At 38.6% G+C, this 17,332-nt stretch overlaps 1 pseudogene; it reads left to right on the forward strand.

The window, feature by feature from the left end:
• The first annotated feature begins 5,191 nt into the window (after window positions 1-5,191).
• On the forward strand, window positions 5,192-17,274 carry LOC148577570 (uncharacterized; annotated as a pseudogene).
• Window positions 17,275-17,332: the final 58 nt, after the last annotated feature.

The following is a 17,332-nucleotide window of genomic DNA, read 5'->3' on the forward strand; positions in this document are numbered from 1 at the left end:
CTTCAGAACCATCAAAAACTTGATTTTCAAGCATTAAACAACAAGATCTCATGATCAAACCATCACACAAACACTCAAAATCAAGCTTCAAGCAACAAGAGCTGATTTAACACTTCAAGAACCAAACCAATCATTGATTAATTTACCAAACCTTACCTCCTTTGCAGCTGCCAAGAATTGAACCAAGAACAAGCTTCCAAAAGCACTTTTACGCCTATTTTAACATCAAAAACAACTTTAGAATCATATGAACCATGAAGGCTGAAGCTTCATGATGGTGAAAAGTAGGTTTTCCTCACCTCAAGGCAGCTAGAAATCACGTTTTCTTACAGCCTGTGGTGATTGAACAAGAGATCTTAAGAGAAAACATGAAGAAAACATCATCAGCTTGAGTTCCCACCATGGATGAAACTTCAAGGAGGAGGAGCAGCCATCATGCCTTGATTTACTCCATAAAAATTGATATAGAAATGAAGAGGAGGAAGAGGTGATCATTTTGGTCGGATTAGATTTTTGATAGGGGTTTCGGTTTGAGAAAGAACGGAGAAAGAAGCTTAGGTGTTCATGGAAGTTTTCATGGAAGTTCTTCCATTTCTCTCTCAAGAATTTCGAATTCTAACTTGTTTAGAAAGTAAAAATGATAGTAATGATGATACATGGGAGAACATGGGATTTGGATAAGCATTATCCTAAATTTTGGTGTAAAAATATCTCAAGAAAGGATAATTACGGAAGCTAGATGTATTAGAACACAAGTATTTCTTACTTTCTCCTTAAGAAAGCTTTGCTTGGAGAGCAAGAAAGGAAACATGTGGTGGCTAACTCTGGGAGAGCCACGTGTCACTGGGTGCTGACTCATCAGAGTTTAATAATAAAATATCATTCTGAAGATAATTACGAAAATTAGATACATCAGATTATACTACTTAAGGATAAGCATGAGCTTTACTAGTATAAATAATACTAGTAACATAATAATCATGAGAATAAAAGATATATGATGAAGCATTAGCATTGCTAAGTTCATCTAAGAATGCCGGTATTATCCATTACCAGTAGATTTCTAGCTCAGTTATTATATTACCAAACATAGATCAACATTAACCACATTAGAGAAAATAATAATATAATATTCCAAATAAAATAATAATATATAAATATTATATTAATATAATTTTTCTCTCAAAATTCGAGACCAGCTCGTCACATAGAGACAAACTACGGAAATCAGAATTTTGAAATTCGGACCCGAAGTGGTTCAAAAACGCAACTTTTTGCGACGTGCCTGCTTAGATTAGGAGAGGTGTCTGGTGCAGTCAAGCTGCTGACTCAGCAGCTTGATGACATAGCACCTGTGTAGTGGAGGTGCTTATATGCACTAAAATTCCTAAAAATTCCATAAAAATTCCGGTTGATCCCGAAAAAACGCCGTTTCTTCGAGGCTAAAGGCTAGGCCGTTACATTCTACCTTCCTAAAAGAAAATTTTGCCCTCAAAATTTTAATTACCTCTAAAGAGAAACAGATATTCTTTCCTCATTTTGTCTTCTAGTTCCCATTTGTAATCTTCAATACTAGTTTGTTCCCACACCACCTTAACCAATGGTACTGTTTTCCTTTTCAGTTGTTTATCATTTCGTTCCACAATTCTGGCTGGTAAAGTTTGATATGTTAAGTCGGCTCGTAGCTGAGCTATCTTTGGTTGTAAAATATGGCTTTTGTAGGGATTATATTTCTTGAATTGTGTAACAGGAAAAATATCGTGAAGGTTTGACAAATAAGAAAGGAGGGATATTTGGTATGCTACTGGATCGACTCTTTTAAGAACTTGAAAAGTACCTAAGTATCGTGGACTCGATTTCTTAGTTCTAAGAGCTCTACCTATCCCAATTGTAGGTGTAACTCTTAATAAAATATGGTCACCGTTACTAAACCCTAAGGGCCTATGCCTAATATCTGCATAGCTCTTCTGTCGACTTTGAGCAGTTTGATTCTCTTCTCGAATGTGCTTAATCCATTCAGCAGTCTCTTGTACTAATTCTGGCCCCAAAATCCTACCTTCATCCTTGTCATATCACCATAATGGTGACTGACACTTTCTTTCATAGAAGGTTTCATACGGTGCCATTTTGATGCTTTGTTGATAACTATTATAATAAGCAAACTCAACCAACAGCAAATATTTGTCCCTGTTACCTTATTGATCTTTCACCCAAGATTTCAACATATCTTCCAAAGTACGACTCGTTCGTTCTATCTACTCATCAGTCTGTATGTGATATGTTGTACTAAAATGCAGCTTTGTCTCTCTTATTCCTAATTTTAAGCTTTCAAAGACTGAGATCATCTCTTCTTCCTTGATCATCATCAGGGATATGCCCAAACTCTTTTGACTCAAAGCATCTGCGGCTACATTTGCCTTTCCAGGATGATAGCTTAACTTAAAGTCATAATCTTTTAGGAATTCGATCCATCGTCTCTGCCTCATGTTAAGGTCTTTATGATCAAAGATATACTTCAAACTCTTATGATCAGAGAAAACTTTCAATTGAGCTCCATGCAAATAGTGTCTCCAGATCTTGAGTGCAAAAACCACTGCCACTAATTCTAGATTATGTGTCGGATAATTCTTTTCATGAGGTCTCAGCTGTCTCAAAGCATATGCCACTATATTCCTATGCTGCATCAATACGCATCCAAATCTCTTAAAAGAATCATTATACTACACCTCAAAAGGTTCCTGTGGATCTGGTAACACCAAAACTGATGCCATCGTCAACTTTTCCTTTAAAGTTTCAAAACTTTCTTCGCACTCTTTTGTCCATTCAAACGGAACTTCCTTCCTTGTGAGGTAAGTCAAGGATAAAGTTATCTGTGAAAAACCTTCAATAAACCACAAATAATATCCTGCTACCCCAAGAAACTACGAACTTTTTTAACTGTTGTAGGTTGTTTCCATTGTATCATTGCATCATTTTTTGAAGGATCTACCATTATACCGTCTTGTGTGATCACATGTCCCATGAATGCCACTTTTTCCAAACAAAGCTCACACTTTAACAGTTTCATATACAGCTTCCATCCTCTTAGTATCTAGTTTGAAAGGCAGTCTTAACCATCCGAGTCCTTCACTCAAATTTGATGGTAACTCGACCGCAAAGAAATCTTAGAGAATACTGTCGCACCTCTCAGCTGGTCCATTAGATCATCTATCCTCAGTAGTGAATACTTATTCTTGATTGTAATCTTGTTCAGTTGTAGATAATCTACACACAATCTCGTCCCACTATCTTTCTTCTATACCAGTAACACTGGAGCTCCCCATAGTGATACACTCAGACGAATAAACTTCATTCTCAATAACTCATCTAACTATTTCTTCCACTCTGCCAGTTTCAATGATGATATCCAATACAATGCTATAAAAATTGGTCTGGTTCCAAGCACCAAGTCAATACTGAATTCTATCTCTCTCTGGGGTGGAAGTTCAGGTATATCATCAGGGAAAACATCAGGAAACTCCTTTACCACTCAAATTTGCTCCAAAGCTTGTTCATCACTCTTTGAGCTAGCAGATAATAAAAGATAACCCTCTAATCCACTACTACCAAAGGTAACTCTTAGGGAATTCGAATAGAACATACAAGACTCAACTCACTCAATATGCATGCCAAATGATTGGGAATATAGCATTTCGTTTAGAACAATCAAGGAAAACATGATGATTAGACAATCAATCTAGACCTAAGATAATATCTATACCACATAAAGGCAAGTCGACCAGGTCATGTATGAAAGTCCTAACCTCAATAACAAAAGGTACCTGTTGACACACTCGTCTAGTCAAGGCATTATGAAATATAGTTGTATGGACAATCAGATCATAATTTAACACAGTAGAATCTAATCCCTACTCATGCGCAACAGTCGCAGAAATAATAGAATGTGACGAACCAGAGTCATACAATACAGTTAAGAGTCGAGATTTGACATAACACTGACCTTGGATTAGGGAGTCTGATTTCATTGCATCATCAGCAATCATGGCAAACACACGTCTCTGCTGTCGCGGCCTATCTATTCCTTGTATTGGCTTCTTCGGACAGTCCTTAGCCATATGTCCAGGTTGACCACAAGAAAAACAGATAATGCCTGCAGGTTGACAAGGTCTACCTCCATGCTCCTTTCCACACTGTCTACACACTGGTCGTACTTGTGCCTGCTGAGATTGCTTACCCATATCCTATCTCATTCTTCCTCCATTACCACTATTACGCTTTCCCTAACGATCAACTGCTGAAGTAGTAGCAGTCGCTGTTTCACGCACAGCCTCAGCCATAGCGTGAATCGTAGAAAATAGGTTATCATCGTTTTGTATGGAATGTTAGCGGTAGTCTCTCCCCAAGCGCTGCGTCTCTGTGAACTCATCCTAATCTTGTTGACACCAAACAATCGATACCAAGGTGATCAGTCTCAATAGCTCAAGTTGGGCGTGAACATTCTCAGAATGAAGGCACAAAGACAATCATGCAACACATATCACATGGATATCCTATAAGCATGAGACGCACAACAGAGCATGCAATGAAACATGATCCAGTCCATTCCTCAGGCTCTAACAGGAAGGACAGCTCTGATACCAAATTGTAACGGCCCAACTTCCAGCATGTCATGATCATACTAAAAGTTGAACGTTACCAACTTGTTTCCCCAACTTAAGTAATATTTAATAAATATAAGCCTGTTTGTTGTTAACACCTCGCGAGTTTCGAGTAATTTTTTTTAAAACAATAGTAGTTTTAGGGTCGCATACATAGAGTATAACAACAAAACATGAGTACACACATTCAAGGAATTGTAGAAGGCAATACATAGAATATCACACCACAATATACATCATAATGCAGAAGCATCTCAGTTATACTAGTAAGGAATTATAACACAACATCCTTCAGTTAGTGACTCATATAATATATACACATATATACATAAGACGTCCCGGGGCCTGGCCTGTCCAAAAGCCCCTAAGCTGGCACCCAGGCTAGGCTAACTCTATGACCTGCCTATTCCCTTTGAGCATGCTAGTACAAGTGAGGGAAACACTCTAAGGTACCGTGGTTAGAATGGACGCCTCAAAAGTCTCCTCGTCTCTGATCCAAAAGCCCCTCACAGAAAACCGTTGGGTAGGTGATGATGCCTGCTCGCTGGTGCCCCATCTGGCTCATTGCTACCAGAAGAGATATCCTCGATCTCAGGGTCACGTACTATATAATTACGTACACAAGGTGCCGCACATCGGATGTAATACTCGTAGCTGTGCACTTGGTCGTCGTGGATGTACGGATGATTAATCTCGTAGGGCAGGACTCCCGTATCCATCTGAAGAGGTGTAAGGGGTAAGAACTGGGGAGTTCTTAGTAAGGTCGGTGTTCATAGTTAAGTCCATTTATAATGTCCGCTTGCAAGTTTCTAAATCCTTTGAAAATTGATGGTTTAACAATCAAATATTCAAAACCTTTTCAAAAGAAATCAGTTAATTAACCATAAATCCAAACTTCTTTTCCAGATATAAGAATCTGAAAAGTTTCCTAATGGTATGAATGACCAACTTGTCCCAAGCATAGGTTCAATTAAGTCTATGCTGTAAGAGTTTGATTTTTCATACTTTACTAGACTATAAACATAAAAGAAGTTACCTACGCGGTATAAATGATCATCTTGTTCCAAGCATTGGTTCATTAAGTCTATGCTGAATCAGTCAGATACTTTATACAAAGCTAGACCTCAAAAAAACCAACCACAGCCTTAGGCCCAAACAACTCAATCAACATCCAATCACCATAATCCAAACAATCAGTTATAAACACAAGTAATGAGGTTCAAACACAATCAAGAGCAGTTACGTCAAGTATAGCAATTAGCAATTAAACAGAGTTGTTCACATAGGCAAACCAATTAAAATATGCACAAACAAGTATGATGCATGTCTGATCCTACTGCAGGTAATGAGCTCATTTTTCGGTTTCGACCCGCACCCGACGCAATCCGACCCTCCAGGTCTGATAAGGCCTTCCCAGAACTTAATCCCAGATTAAGTACCGCATACCCTCTACCAAGTACTCTCGACTTGCAGGGCTGGTATTTGCTCAAATCTCAATATACCGCAGGTATGCGAATTAGGCCTCTACCAAGCATTCAGCTTGCAGGGCTGGTACATCTCTACCGCAGCCTGTCTGGGAAGCAACATCACAATACGGGCGTCCCCGCATAATATTCACAAGCATCGCCCGAAGGCTCATAAGTCACATATAACCACACTTTTCATCACTTAGTAATCATCTTCATCATCTTTCCACAATCATAAATCAAGCATCACAACATCACAGTGAGCTCATTTTACAATTCTCTGCTTACTCTGTAAGGTCAAGCACAATGCTATATAGCTTTTAATTCCTTTTCTTTCCAACATGTATGAAAGTTTCTAAAACCTCTTTCATTATCATACATACCTCAATACTTTCTCTTGAACTCTTCCTTAGGTGTTTAATAAAGAGAATTAAGGAATTCTGGACTCAAAACTGCCTTCCTGAGGCTTTTAGGGAAAACTGTCTTTTTATCAATATTTTATTATTATTAATAAAATAATATTATTAATAAAATAATATTAACAATAAAATAATATTTTAATATTTTAATATTAAAATAATAATATTTTATTCAACTTTCAAAAATTGCATTTTGACCCCTGAACTTTTTGGAAATTGCATTTTGACCCTTTAACTTTTAATATTTGCACTTTGGCCCCTTAACTTTTTTTAATTAACTTTCAACCCCAAACTTTTTAATAATTATAATTTGACCCCGAAATCATCAAAACCAACGTTTTTCTTGTCCTTCAAAGACCAAAAATATTTTTCCAAAAGTTCATCAGATTTCAGCTTGATTTTCAACTAGTTTTTCAATCTTTTCGGTAACCGATTTTTACCTGATTTTGACCAAACCAAAGAGCAACGTTTCAGCCATCAAATACACATCAAAAACACATCAAATTTCATGAATTTAATGGCTGGAAAGCCACATTTTCCAGCAGCAACAACAACAACTTCAGAACCATCAAAAACTTGATTTTCAAGCATTAAACAACAAGATCTCATGATCAAACCATCACACAAACACTCAAAATCAAGCTTCAAGCAACAAGAGCTGATTTAACACTTCAAGAACCAAACCAATCATTGATTAATTTACCAAATCTTACCTCCTTTGCCGCTGCCAAGAATTGAACCAAGAACAAGCTTCCAAAAGCACTTTTACGCCTATTTTCACATCAAAAACAACTTTAGAACCATATGAACCATGAAGGCTGAAGCTTCATGATGGTGAAAAGTAGGTTTTCCTCACCTCAAGGCAGCTAGAAATCACGTTTTCTTAGAGCCTGTGGTGATTGAACAAGAGATCTTAAGAGAAAACATGAAGAAAACATCATCAGCTTGAGTTCCCACCATGGATGAAACTTCAAGGAGGAGGAGCAGCCATCATGCCTTGATTTATTCCATAAAAATTGATATAGAAATGAAGAGGAGGAAGAGGTGATCATTTTGGTTGGATTAGATATTTGATAGGGGTTTCGGTTTGAGAAAGAACAGAGAAAGAAGCTTAGGTGTTCATGGAAGTTTTCATGGAAGTTCTTCCATTTCTCTCTCAAGAATTTCGAATTCTAACTTGTTTAGAAAGTAAAAATGATAGTAATGATGATACATGGGAGAACGTGGGGTTTGGATAAGCATTATCCTAAATTTTGGTGTAAAAATATCTCAAGAAAGGATAATTACGGAAGCTAGATGTATTAGAACACAAGTATTTCTTACTTTCTCCTTAAGAAAGCTTTTCTTGGAGAGCAAGAAAGGAAACATGTGGTGGCTAACTCTGGGAGAGCCACGTGTCACTGGGTGCTGACTCATCAGAGTTTAATAATAAAATATCATTCTGAAGATAATTACGAAAATTAGATACATCAGATTATACTACTTAAGGATAAGCATGAGCTTTACTAGTATAAATAATACTAGTAACATAATAATCATGAGAATAAAAGATATATGATGAAGCATTAGCATTGCTAAGTTCATCTAAGAATGCCGGTATTATCCATTACCGGTAGATTTCTAGCTCAGTTATTATATTACCAAACATAGATCAACATTAACCACATTAGAGAAAATAATAATATAATATTCCAAATAAAATAATAATATATGAATATTATATTATTATAATTTTTCACTCGAAATTCAAGACCGGCTCGTCACATAGAGACAAACTACGGAAATCAGAATTTTGAAATTCAGACCCGAAATGGTTAAAAAATGCAACTTTTTGCGACGTGCCTGCTTAGATTATGAGAGGTGTCTGGTGCAGTCAAGCTGCTGACTCAGCAGCTTGATGACATAGCACCTGTGTAGTGGAGGTGCTTATATGCACTAAAATTCCTAAAAATTCCATAAAAATTCCGGTTGATCCCGAAAAAGCGCCGTTTCTTCGAGGCTAAAGGCTAGGCCGTTACAAGACCAGCCAATGTCTACACCCCATTTGTACGTGAACTTTAATCTAAATCCTGTGTACGAGACTCCTATTGTGTGCCTACTTGATGAGGTACCAGAGAGACATCCTATGCTGAGGAGTAGTAGATGACGTTCTACCTTTTGATGACGTTCCACCTGACTTGAGTTTTGAAGACCTAGAACATACTTTCCCTCGCTTTAGTAGTTTAGAGGGACTAGGTGAGTATAGAGTCTAGGCTAGCCTAGGTGCCAGCTTAGGGACCTCTTGAATAGGTCAGGACCTGGGATGTTGTTTGTATGTATATGTATATAGTTATTATCTAGCTATATCTAGGGGTGTTCTAACTAATGGTCTATACTCTAATAAGGGCTGGATCACTGAATGTTGCTAGTTACTTGCGATGTATTTATGTGTGGTTGCTTATAACTGTTTTATCTGTTATCAGTTGTGAGTTGATTATGAATGATTCCGTCTATTAATCCAAACATTTTAAAAAAATACATCGCAAATTAACTACGCTTTTAACAACGAATCAGGCTCATATGATAAATAATAGATAATAATTAGGAAGACAAATTGGTAGCACTCAGTTTCCGATATGATCTATACATATTGAAAATTGGGTCGTTACAGAAAGCATACGCATATTCATGTTTAGAAGATAAGAAATGATCACATGTACGTAGCTTCTTGCCCAAAGCAATATCCGATTGAGAAACAGATTGCATTGCTCAAAAACATAAAGGAACAAGTTGCTATGTATATGATCATTAATGTTAAAGATACATGAATAAGCATTTGATCAATTCACATAGAGAGCAATATATATGTACTGCTGCCAATGTCACCAAACAGGTTTCAAAATTTTAAGTTTAATTTTAGTTCGGTGTTGGCAGAAAAATCAGTGGGCAGTTCAGCATGCTATGCACTTAAAAGTACCAAATAGAATGATGAGAGCTGTAAATTTCAATCCAATTTGGTTTCAAGAACAAAATCAGCAATGAAGTGCATAGTTGGCAGGTTAATTATCAAAGGATGATATGCACATCAAAAATTGACATCAAACAAGATAATCACAAAGGCAAATTCAAGTTCAGTTTGATGTTTCAACATGAACACAGAGTGCATTAACCAAATCATCCCGGGCAACATTCACATTTAACAGAAAATTGGCACAAGTTCGAAACTGACGATGCAGAATGGAAGGAAAATCAAAAGCTATGATGATCAGACATAGAAGTTAAATAAAAAATTCCTATTCAGGCAACTCATCAGGCAGGTTATGTGCATCAGTGGAATAGCACTCACAGTTCATATATAGCAGCACTCATAGCCCAAACATTGCATCAATTAGTCCAGAAAATAACCTAAAACACTCAACTAGTATCAACATCTACATTAAATCTACTAAAATAGAAATCAACTAACCTATAACCACCTAATGACTAAAACAAAATTAAAAAGTAGAATTGAAAACATGTAAAATAAAATAGTGGAAATGGAACTGGAGCAGGGAAACAGGGGTTGAAACCTGTTATGCGGAAGGAAGAAAGGAAGCAGATGGAGAAGGGGAGGCGGTAAACGTCGTGGCGGCACAAAAGCTCGCTGCCGTTGGTGAGGTTGCCGGACTGAAGGTGCGGCCTAGGGCTGTGACGCGGAAGCAGTGTGCAGGTGGCACAGGGACGAGAGAGAGAGAAAAGGGGAAATGTGGAAGAGAGAGAAGAAGGAAAAAAGGAAGAGAGAGAGAGAGGGGTGACGGCGGCGCGGGGGTCCACTGGCGGTGGTTGGTCGCGGTGGCGGGAGGTGATGGTGTGAAGAGGAGGGGTTGGTTTCTGAGAGAAGAAGAAGAAAGGTTTGGGGTGTTTAGGGAAACTGAGGTGCGACACCCTCTCCTTTCGAATTAACGTTCGAAAAGTGTCCTGTACGCACAAGGCCGTGTGCGAGCGCAGACAGGGAAAAGGAAATAGGGTATGTGATAAACCCCTATTTTATGATTCATCTTGTGCTCAATTGAGTGTTTTTATCAATTCTTCACCCACTTATTCATAATATTTGAAGGAACGCACAAAATGGAAGGAACGCACAAAATGGAGTTTTGAAGAAAATGACAGTGACGCGCACGCATGGACGACGCGTACGCGCGGCAAGGAAAATCTCTAATGACGCGCATGCGTGACCCACGTGCAGGCGTGACGGACGCCACGTCCAGAAAATTACAGAAGTCGCCCCCAGCGATTTCTGGGCACTTTTTCGGCCTGAATCCAAGCCCAGAAACACAGAATAGAGGCTGGAGAATGAAGGAATCAAAGAACAACATTCATAGTTCACAATTTGAGGTTTTAGATGTAGTTTTCTAGAGAGAGAGAGGCTCTCTCCTCTCTTTTAGGATTTTAGAATTAGGATTTCTCTTAGAGTATAGTTATTTCTTCAATCCAGGTTCAATGTTCCTTTAATTTAATTTCTCCTCTACTTTTATTCATTTTATTACTTTAGTTGATTACTTGATGTTGCCAATTTGGTTTATGGATTCCTATGTTTAATTTTATTTTCTATTTAATACAATTCGAGGTATTTCAGATTTATGATATTGTTAGCTTTAATTGATGAAAAGGTATTTTTATTCGAGTAGATTTTTCCTCTTTGCTTTGGTTGAGTAATTGGTGACACTTGAGTTGTCAAACTCAGCTGTTAATTGAAAATTAAAATTTGCTGATTAATTTGGATCCCTCTAAAGCTAGTCTTTCCATAGGAGTTGACTAGGACTTGAGGAATCAAGTTGATTAGTCCACTTGACTTTCCTTTATTTAGTAGGGTTAACTAAGTGGGAGCAATAAACAATTCTCATCACACCTGATAAGGATAACTAGGATGGAATTTCCAATTCTCATACCTTGCCAAGAGTTTTTCTAATTTTTAATTTATTTTTCTTGCCATTTAAATTACTTGTTCCCTATTTCAAAAACCCAAAAAATATATCTTTTTCATAACCAATAATAAATCATACTTCCCTGCAATTCCTTGAGAGACGACCCAAAGTTTAAATACTTCGGTTATAAATTTTATTGGGTTTTGTTACTTGTACGAAGGGATTCTCTGTTGGTTTAGAAACTATACTTACAACGCGATTATTTTTATAAAATTCTTTACTTGCAGAAGTCTTCTCGTCAGTATGCGTGCGCACAAGGTCGTGCGGACGCTGCGGACAGAAGGTGAATCGCAGCCTGTGTGGGTGCACAAGAAGGTGTGTGTTCGCACAGAAAGAGGAAAGAGGTTGGATTCACACGCACAGCCTGTGCGTGCACAGCAACCAGAGGGGTCGCCAAGGTCTATGCGGGTGCACTGAGCTATGCGCGTGCACAGGTGGCCTTCTTTTTTTTGTTTTTTTTTTTGAAAAAGTGAGGTGTGCGGGCGCACGCAGGATGTGCGGATGCACAGCAGGAGAGAAAGGGGTAGTGTTCCCACGCACAAGCTATGCGCGTGCTATGAATAGAGGGAGTGTTTAAGGGTGTGCGTACGCACGCAGCTGTGCGCATACACAGGAACTAAAAAACAGGGGAACTGTGCAGATGCAAAAGGCTATGCGTACACACATGTCTCTGTTCCTGCAACAAAAATTTTGCCTCTAAGGCATCAAACATGACATCCAAAACAGGTTTTCAAGTCCCAAATCATCATAAGACTCCCCAAAACACATTATTCTACTAAAATTACCTAACAAACATCAAAATAAAACCAACTAACCAAGTAAAATAGCCAATTATTTGTGAAACGAAAGGTAAAAGAGAGAAAGTTAGAAGGATATTACCATGATGGGTGATGACAAGTCATCTTAGCCTAGTTTCACTAGCCTTTTTGTTTTGTTTTCAATTGAATTATGCACTTTCTTGAGCCAAAAGCAAGCCAATTGGGTAGATTTTCATGTTTCCTTTGATTTAATCAACCATGTATGAATTCATGCTATTTCATGAGGTTTTATGCTATAATTGTCATATATTATGAAAGAATGAATATCTCATGATTTTGAGCATAGCTTTGATGTGTTTGGTTGATTAATGATAGGTGAAGAAAGCTTGGAGAAAGGTTGATGCAAGAAGGAATGGCTGGGAGGAATGACTTGAGTCTTGGATTAATTATGAACCAGGAAGCAAAAGCTGGAGCAAAAGTTAGCCCCTAACTTTTTGGCTAACTTTTGGGAAAAAGCTGGACCAAAAGTTAGCCCCTAACTTTTTGGCTAACTTTTGGCATGAAAAACACTCCCTGGATGCACCAAAAGTTTGCGCCAACGTTAGCCCCTAACTTTTTGGCTAACGTTGGCGCCTGAAAAACTCCCTGGGCTAGCAAAAGTTTGCGCCAACGTTAGCCCCTAACTTTCTGGCTAATGTTGGCGCCATGAATAACTAAGGGGAGGCCAACGTTGGAGCAAAAGTTAGACCCCTAACTTTCGCCCCAACGTTGGTATCAGCAAAACAAGGGTGCTGATGTGAAAAGTTGGAGCAAAAGTTAGACCCTAACTTTTACTCCAACTTTTACTCAAGCTTTCATGATTCCAACCAGGTTCAATTTGGTTCTTCTCCAAACTCCAAGAGCAATTAACCAAGGCCTCTCTCAACCCAATTCCATCAAGAGCAAAGGCCCAATTGAAGGCTTGAAGACCATTTGAAGAAAGTGTATAAATAGCATAGGATTTAAGTTTTTAGGGAGCTTCCCTTTTAGTTTTTCAGAATAGCTTTCTTTTCGGTTTTGCTTGGAGCTCACTTTTATTTTTCTTAGCATTGTTGTTTTAATTCAAGAGAATTTGGGAGGAGAATTGATCTCTCTTCTTCCTTGTTCTTGCCCAGCACTCTTTACTTTTCTTGTCTTGGATTTTGGGTGGAGAGTTGAAGAAATTCTGTTTCAATCTCACCTTGGGATCTTGTTTAATTTTCTGCTTAATTGAATTTCAGTTTCGGTTACTTGCTTCTTCATCTACTTTTTTTGCAATCTACATTTCCTTTGCAATTGTTCTTGTTGGATCTAGGAAGGCATTGAGATCTAGACTTGGTTTTCTAGTCTCTTGGGTCCTGAGATCCGGATTTCCCATTTCCCATTTCCCATTCCCTGTTTACTGTTTTTATGCTTATTTACATTTCTGTTTTAAGATCCGGTTTGATTCAAGACATCCTTTACTTCTCTGTTTGTTGCAATTTACTTTTCCTTGTTTAATTCCTGCAAATCCAACTCCCAATTCCCTTTACAATTCAAGCCATTTACATTTCTTGCACTTTAATATTCTGCAATTTACATTTCTTGCGTTCTAAGTTTCTGCCATTTAATTTCTTGCTCTTTAAGATTCAGCACTTTAAATTCCAGTTCTTTTTAATTTCATGCAATTCATCCATTTCCTTTACTTTCTATGCAATTTAAATTCTGCAAATCACAAATCTCTCAACCAAATCTTGATTCGCTTGACTAAATCAACCACTAAACTAAAATTGCTCAATCCTTCAATCCCTGTGGGATCGACCTCACTCCCGTGAGTTATTATTACTTGATGCGACCCAGTGCACTTGCCGGTTAAGTTTGGGTGTTTTGGAGAAATTCGTTTCTCCGCTAAAATATCCCATCAAGTTTTTGGCGCCGTTGCTGGGGATTGAATTAGATTGACAATGATTAAGTGAGGTGGTGATCTAGATCTAGCATTTTTATTTTCTGTTCCTTTAATTTTTAATTATCCCACTAACTATTTGAATTTTCGCTTAAGCTAACTAAAACTTCATTCTAGCAATAGATTGAAGTGTCACTGGTTTGTGTGTTTCTTATGTTCTGCTTGTATGTCAGGTACAAGAAGAAATACACCCATCTTTCATGAACAAGACGAAAGAACTCTTAGAAGGTTAAGAAGAGCTGAAATAGGGAAAACTATTATTGGAGAAGAGGAATCAGAAGAAGAATTCCAAGATATGGAGGAACATTCAACCAATCCACCAGGTGGAGCAGACAACAACAATAACAATCCACCCCAGAGGAGAGTTTTAGCTTCCTATACTTTTGCAAATCCTAGACATTGTGGAAGTAGCATCTTAACTCCAAATGTCAATGCAAACAATTTTGAACTAAAGCCACAACTCATCACTTTGGTTCAAAACAATTGCTCTTTTGGTGGAGGACCACTTGAAGATCCGAACCAACACCTATCCACCTTCTTGAGGATTTGTAACACTGTTAAAACTAATGGTGTGCCTCCTGACAGCTACAAGCTATTGCTATTCCCATTTTCTCTCAGAGACAAGGCCACTCAATGGTTGGAATCCTTTCCAAGAGACAACATCAACAATTGGGATGATTTGGTAACCAAGTTCCTTGCCAAATTTTACCCACCTCAAAGGATCATAAGGTTGAAGACTGAGGTACAAACATTTACACAAAAGGAGGCTGAACCCATCCATGAGGCATGGGAGAGATACAAGGCTCTAATCAGGAAATGTCCTCCTGAAATGTTCACTGAGTGGGATAAGCTGCAGAATTTCTATGAGGGCTTAACATTGAAATCTCAAGAAGCTTTGGATCATTCAGCTGGAGGTTCCTTGCAACTCATGAAAACTGCAGAGGAAGCTCAAAATCTCATTGATATGGTGGCTAACAACCAATATTTCTTTGCTCATCAAAGAAACCGCCAACCATCACAAAGAAGAGGAGTAATGGAGCTAGAAGGAGTGGACTCAATCTTGGCTCAAAACAAGATGATGCAGCAGCAAATTCAACAACAATTTGAGCAAATGGCCAAGAGGATTGATAGTCTCCAAGTTGCAGCAGTTAACACTAGCCAACCATCAACCACATGGGGACAGAATGAAGAAACTCAAGAAGAACAACAACAAGAGCAAGTACAGTATATGCACAACCAAGGACCAAATAAAGTGTATGGTGATACATACAATCCATCCTGGAAGAACCACCCAAACCTCAGATGGGGAGATAATCAAATCCAAAACCAACAACCATGGCAGATGAACTCAAACCAAAACAACCCAAGAAGCAACCAAAACCACAACCAGCAGCAGACTAACCAAAACCCATAAAGAAAACCTCAAAACAACTACCCCAACCCCAACCAGTACCAATCTAATAACCAACCCACCAACCAAAATAACTACCATCCACCACCCACATCTCATAACCCACCTCAAGTATCACCTGAAGCCCAAAGAATCACTAACTTGGAGGCCGTGATAGACAAAATGTTGAAACACCAGGAAATGACAACCAAGAATCATGAAGCATCCCTGAAGAGCCTAGAGAGACAGATGGGGCAAATCTCCAAGCAGATTTCTCTTGAGAGACCCTCAAGCTCTCTGTCGAGTGACACAATTCCAAATCCTAAGGAAGAATGCAAGGCGATACAATTAAGGAGTGGGAGAACATTGATGAGCAATAATGACACTACAAAGAAGCAAGCAAAGAGCAGCAAAAGTGCAATAGAAGATGAGGAGCAAACAAAGGCAGATGAAGCCAAGGATCAAGTTGTGATGCCAAACAAGAGAACTGAGAAACTCAAAGAGAAAGACAACCAGCCACACGGTTCAACAGAAGTGACTCAGGTACAGCAGCAAATAGGAAAGAGCATCACACCTCCACTGCCATATCCCCAGAGGCTCAACAAAGAAACCAAGGACCAAGAATTTCATAAGTTCCTTGAGACTTTCAAAAAGCTGGAAATCAATATTCCCTTGGTTGAAGCACTTGAGCAAATGCCTCTGTATGCCAAGTTTTTGAAGAAGCTTATCAACAAGAAAAGAAGTTGGGATGAGAAGGAAACCATACTGCTCACTGAGGAATGCAGGGCTTTGATTGAAAAAGGGTTTCCCCCTAAGCTTGAAGATCCAGGGAGCTTTTGGCTACCTTGCACCATTGGGGAATTAACCATCACTAAAGCAATGTGCGATCTAGGAGCAAGTATCAACTTAATACCATCCTCCTTGATAAAAAAGCTGCATATAGAGGAAGTTAAACCAGTACAGATATCTCTAGAGCTAGTAGATAAGTCAACAGTATACCCCAGGGGTATGATTGAAAACCTGCTGGTCAAGGTGGACAATTTCATATACCCTGCAGATTTTGTGGTTCTAGATTCAGAAGGGGATGATGGTGACTCTATTATTCTGGGAAGGCCATTCTTGGCCACTGCTAGAGCTATCATAGACATAGAGGAAGGAGAATTAACTCTCAGAATGCATGATAAGAGTGTCACTCTGAAGGTGTTACCAAAAGCACAGTTTGGTAATGAGAAGAAAAACTATATGGAACTTGACAAGGAAGGATCTCAGTTAAAGGAAGAAAGCAACAAGGCGATTCATAACAACATCCCAAGGCAAAAGATTGTGCAAACTGATGAAGAAGTCCAAGAGAATATGGGAGTATTAGCCACTGAAGGGATGAAAGATCCCCAAGGTAAGCCTACGGCCAGAAAAGAAAGGTCAATGAAAGAAAGGATGAAACGCAGAAACAAAACAAAAAGGGGTTGGAAGAACAGGAAGATTCCAACAGAGGGGCTTTCCAAAGGTGACAAAGTGCAATTGATATATCAACAACTGGGAGCAAGCCGACAGACTGATGACTATTACAATGTCAGCAACATACTCTCGTTGGAACATGCTGAAATTGAACACCAGAGAACAAAGAGGAGGATCACAGTCAGGGGAGACAAGTTGAGGCACTACAACCCTCAACCACCATAAAAGAAAGCTCCAATGTCAAGCTAGTGACAATAAAAGAGCGCTCCATGGGAGGCAACCC

The sequence above is a fragment of the Arachis ipaensis genome, chromosome B1 (genome assembly GCF_059453495.1).
Source record: "Arachis ipaensis isolate K30076 ecotype BB chromosome B1, ASM5945349v1, whole genome shotgun sequence".
In the NCBI taxonomy this organism is placed as follows: Eukaryota; Viridiplantae; Streptophyta; class Magnoliopsida; order Fabales; family Fabaceae; genus Arachis; species Arachis ipaensis.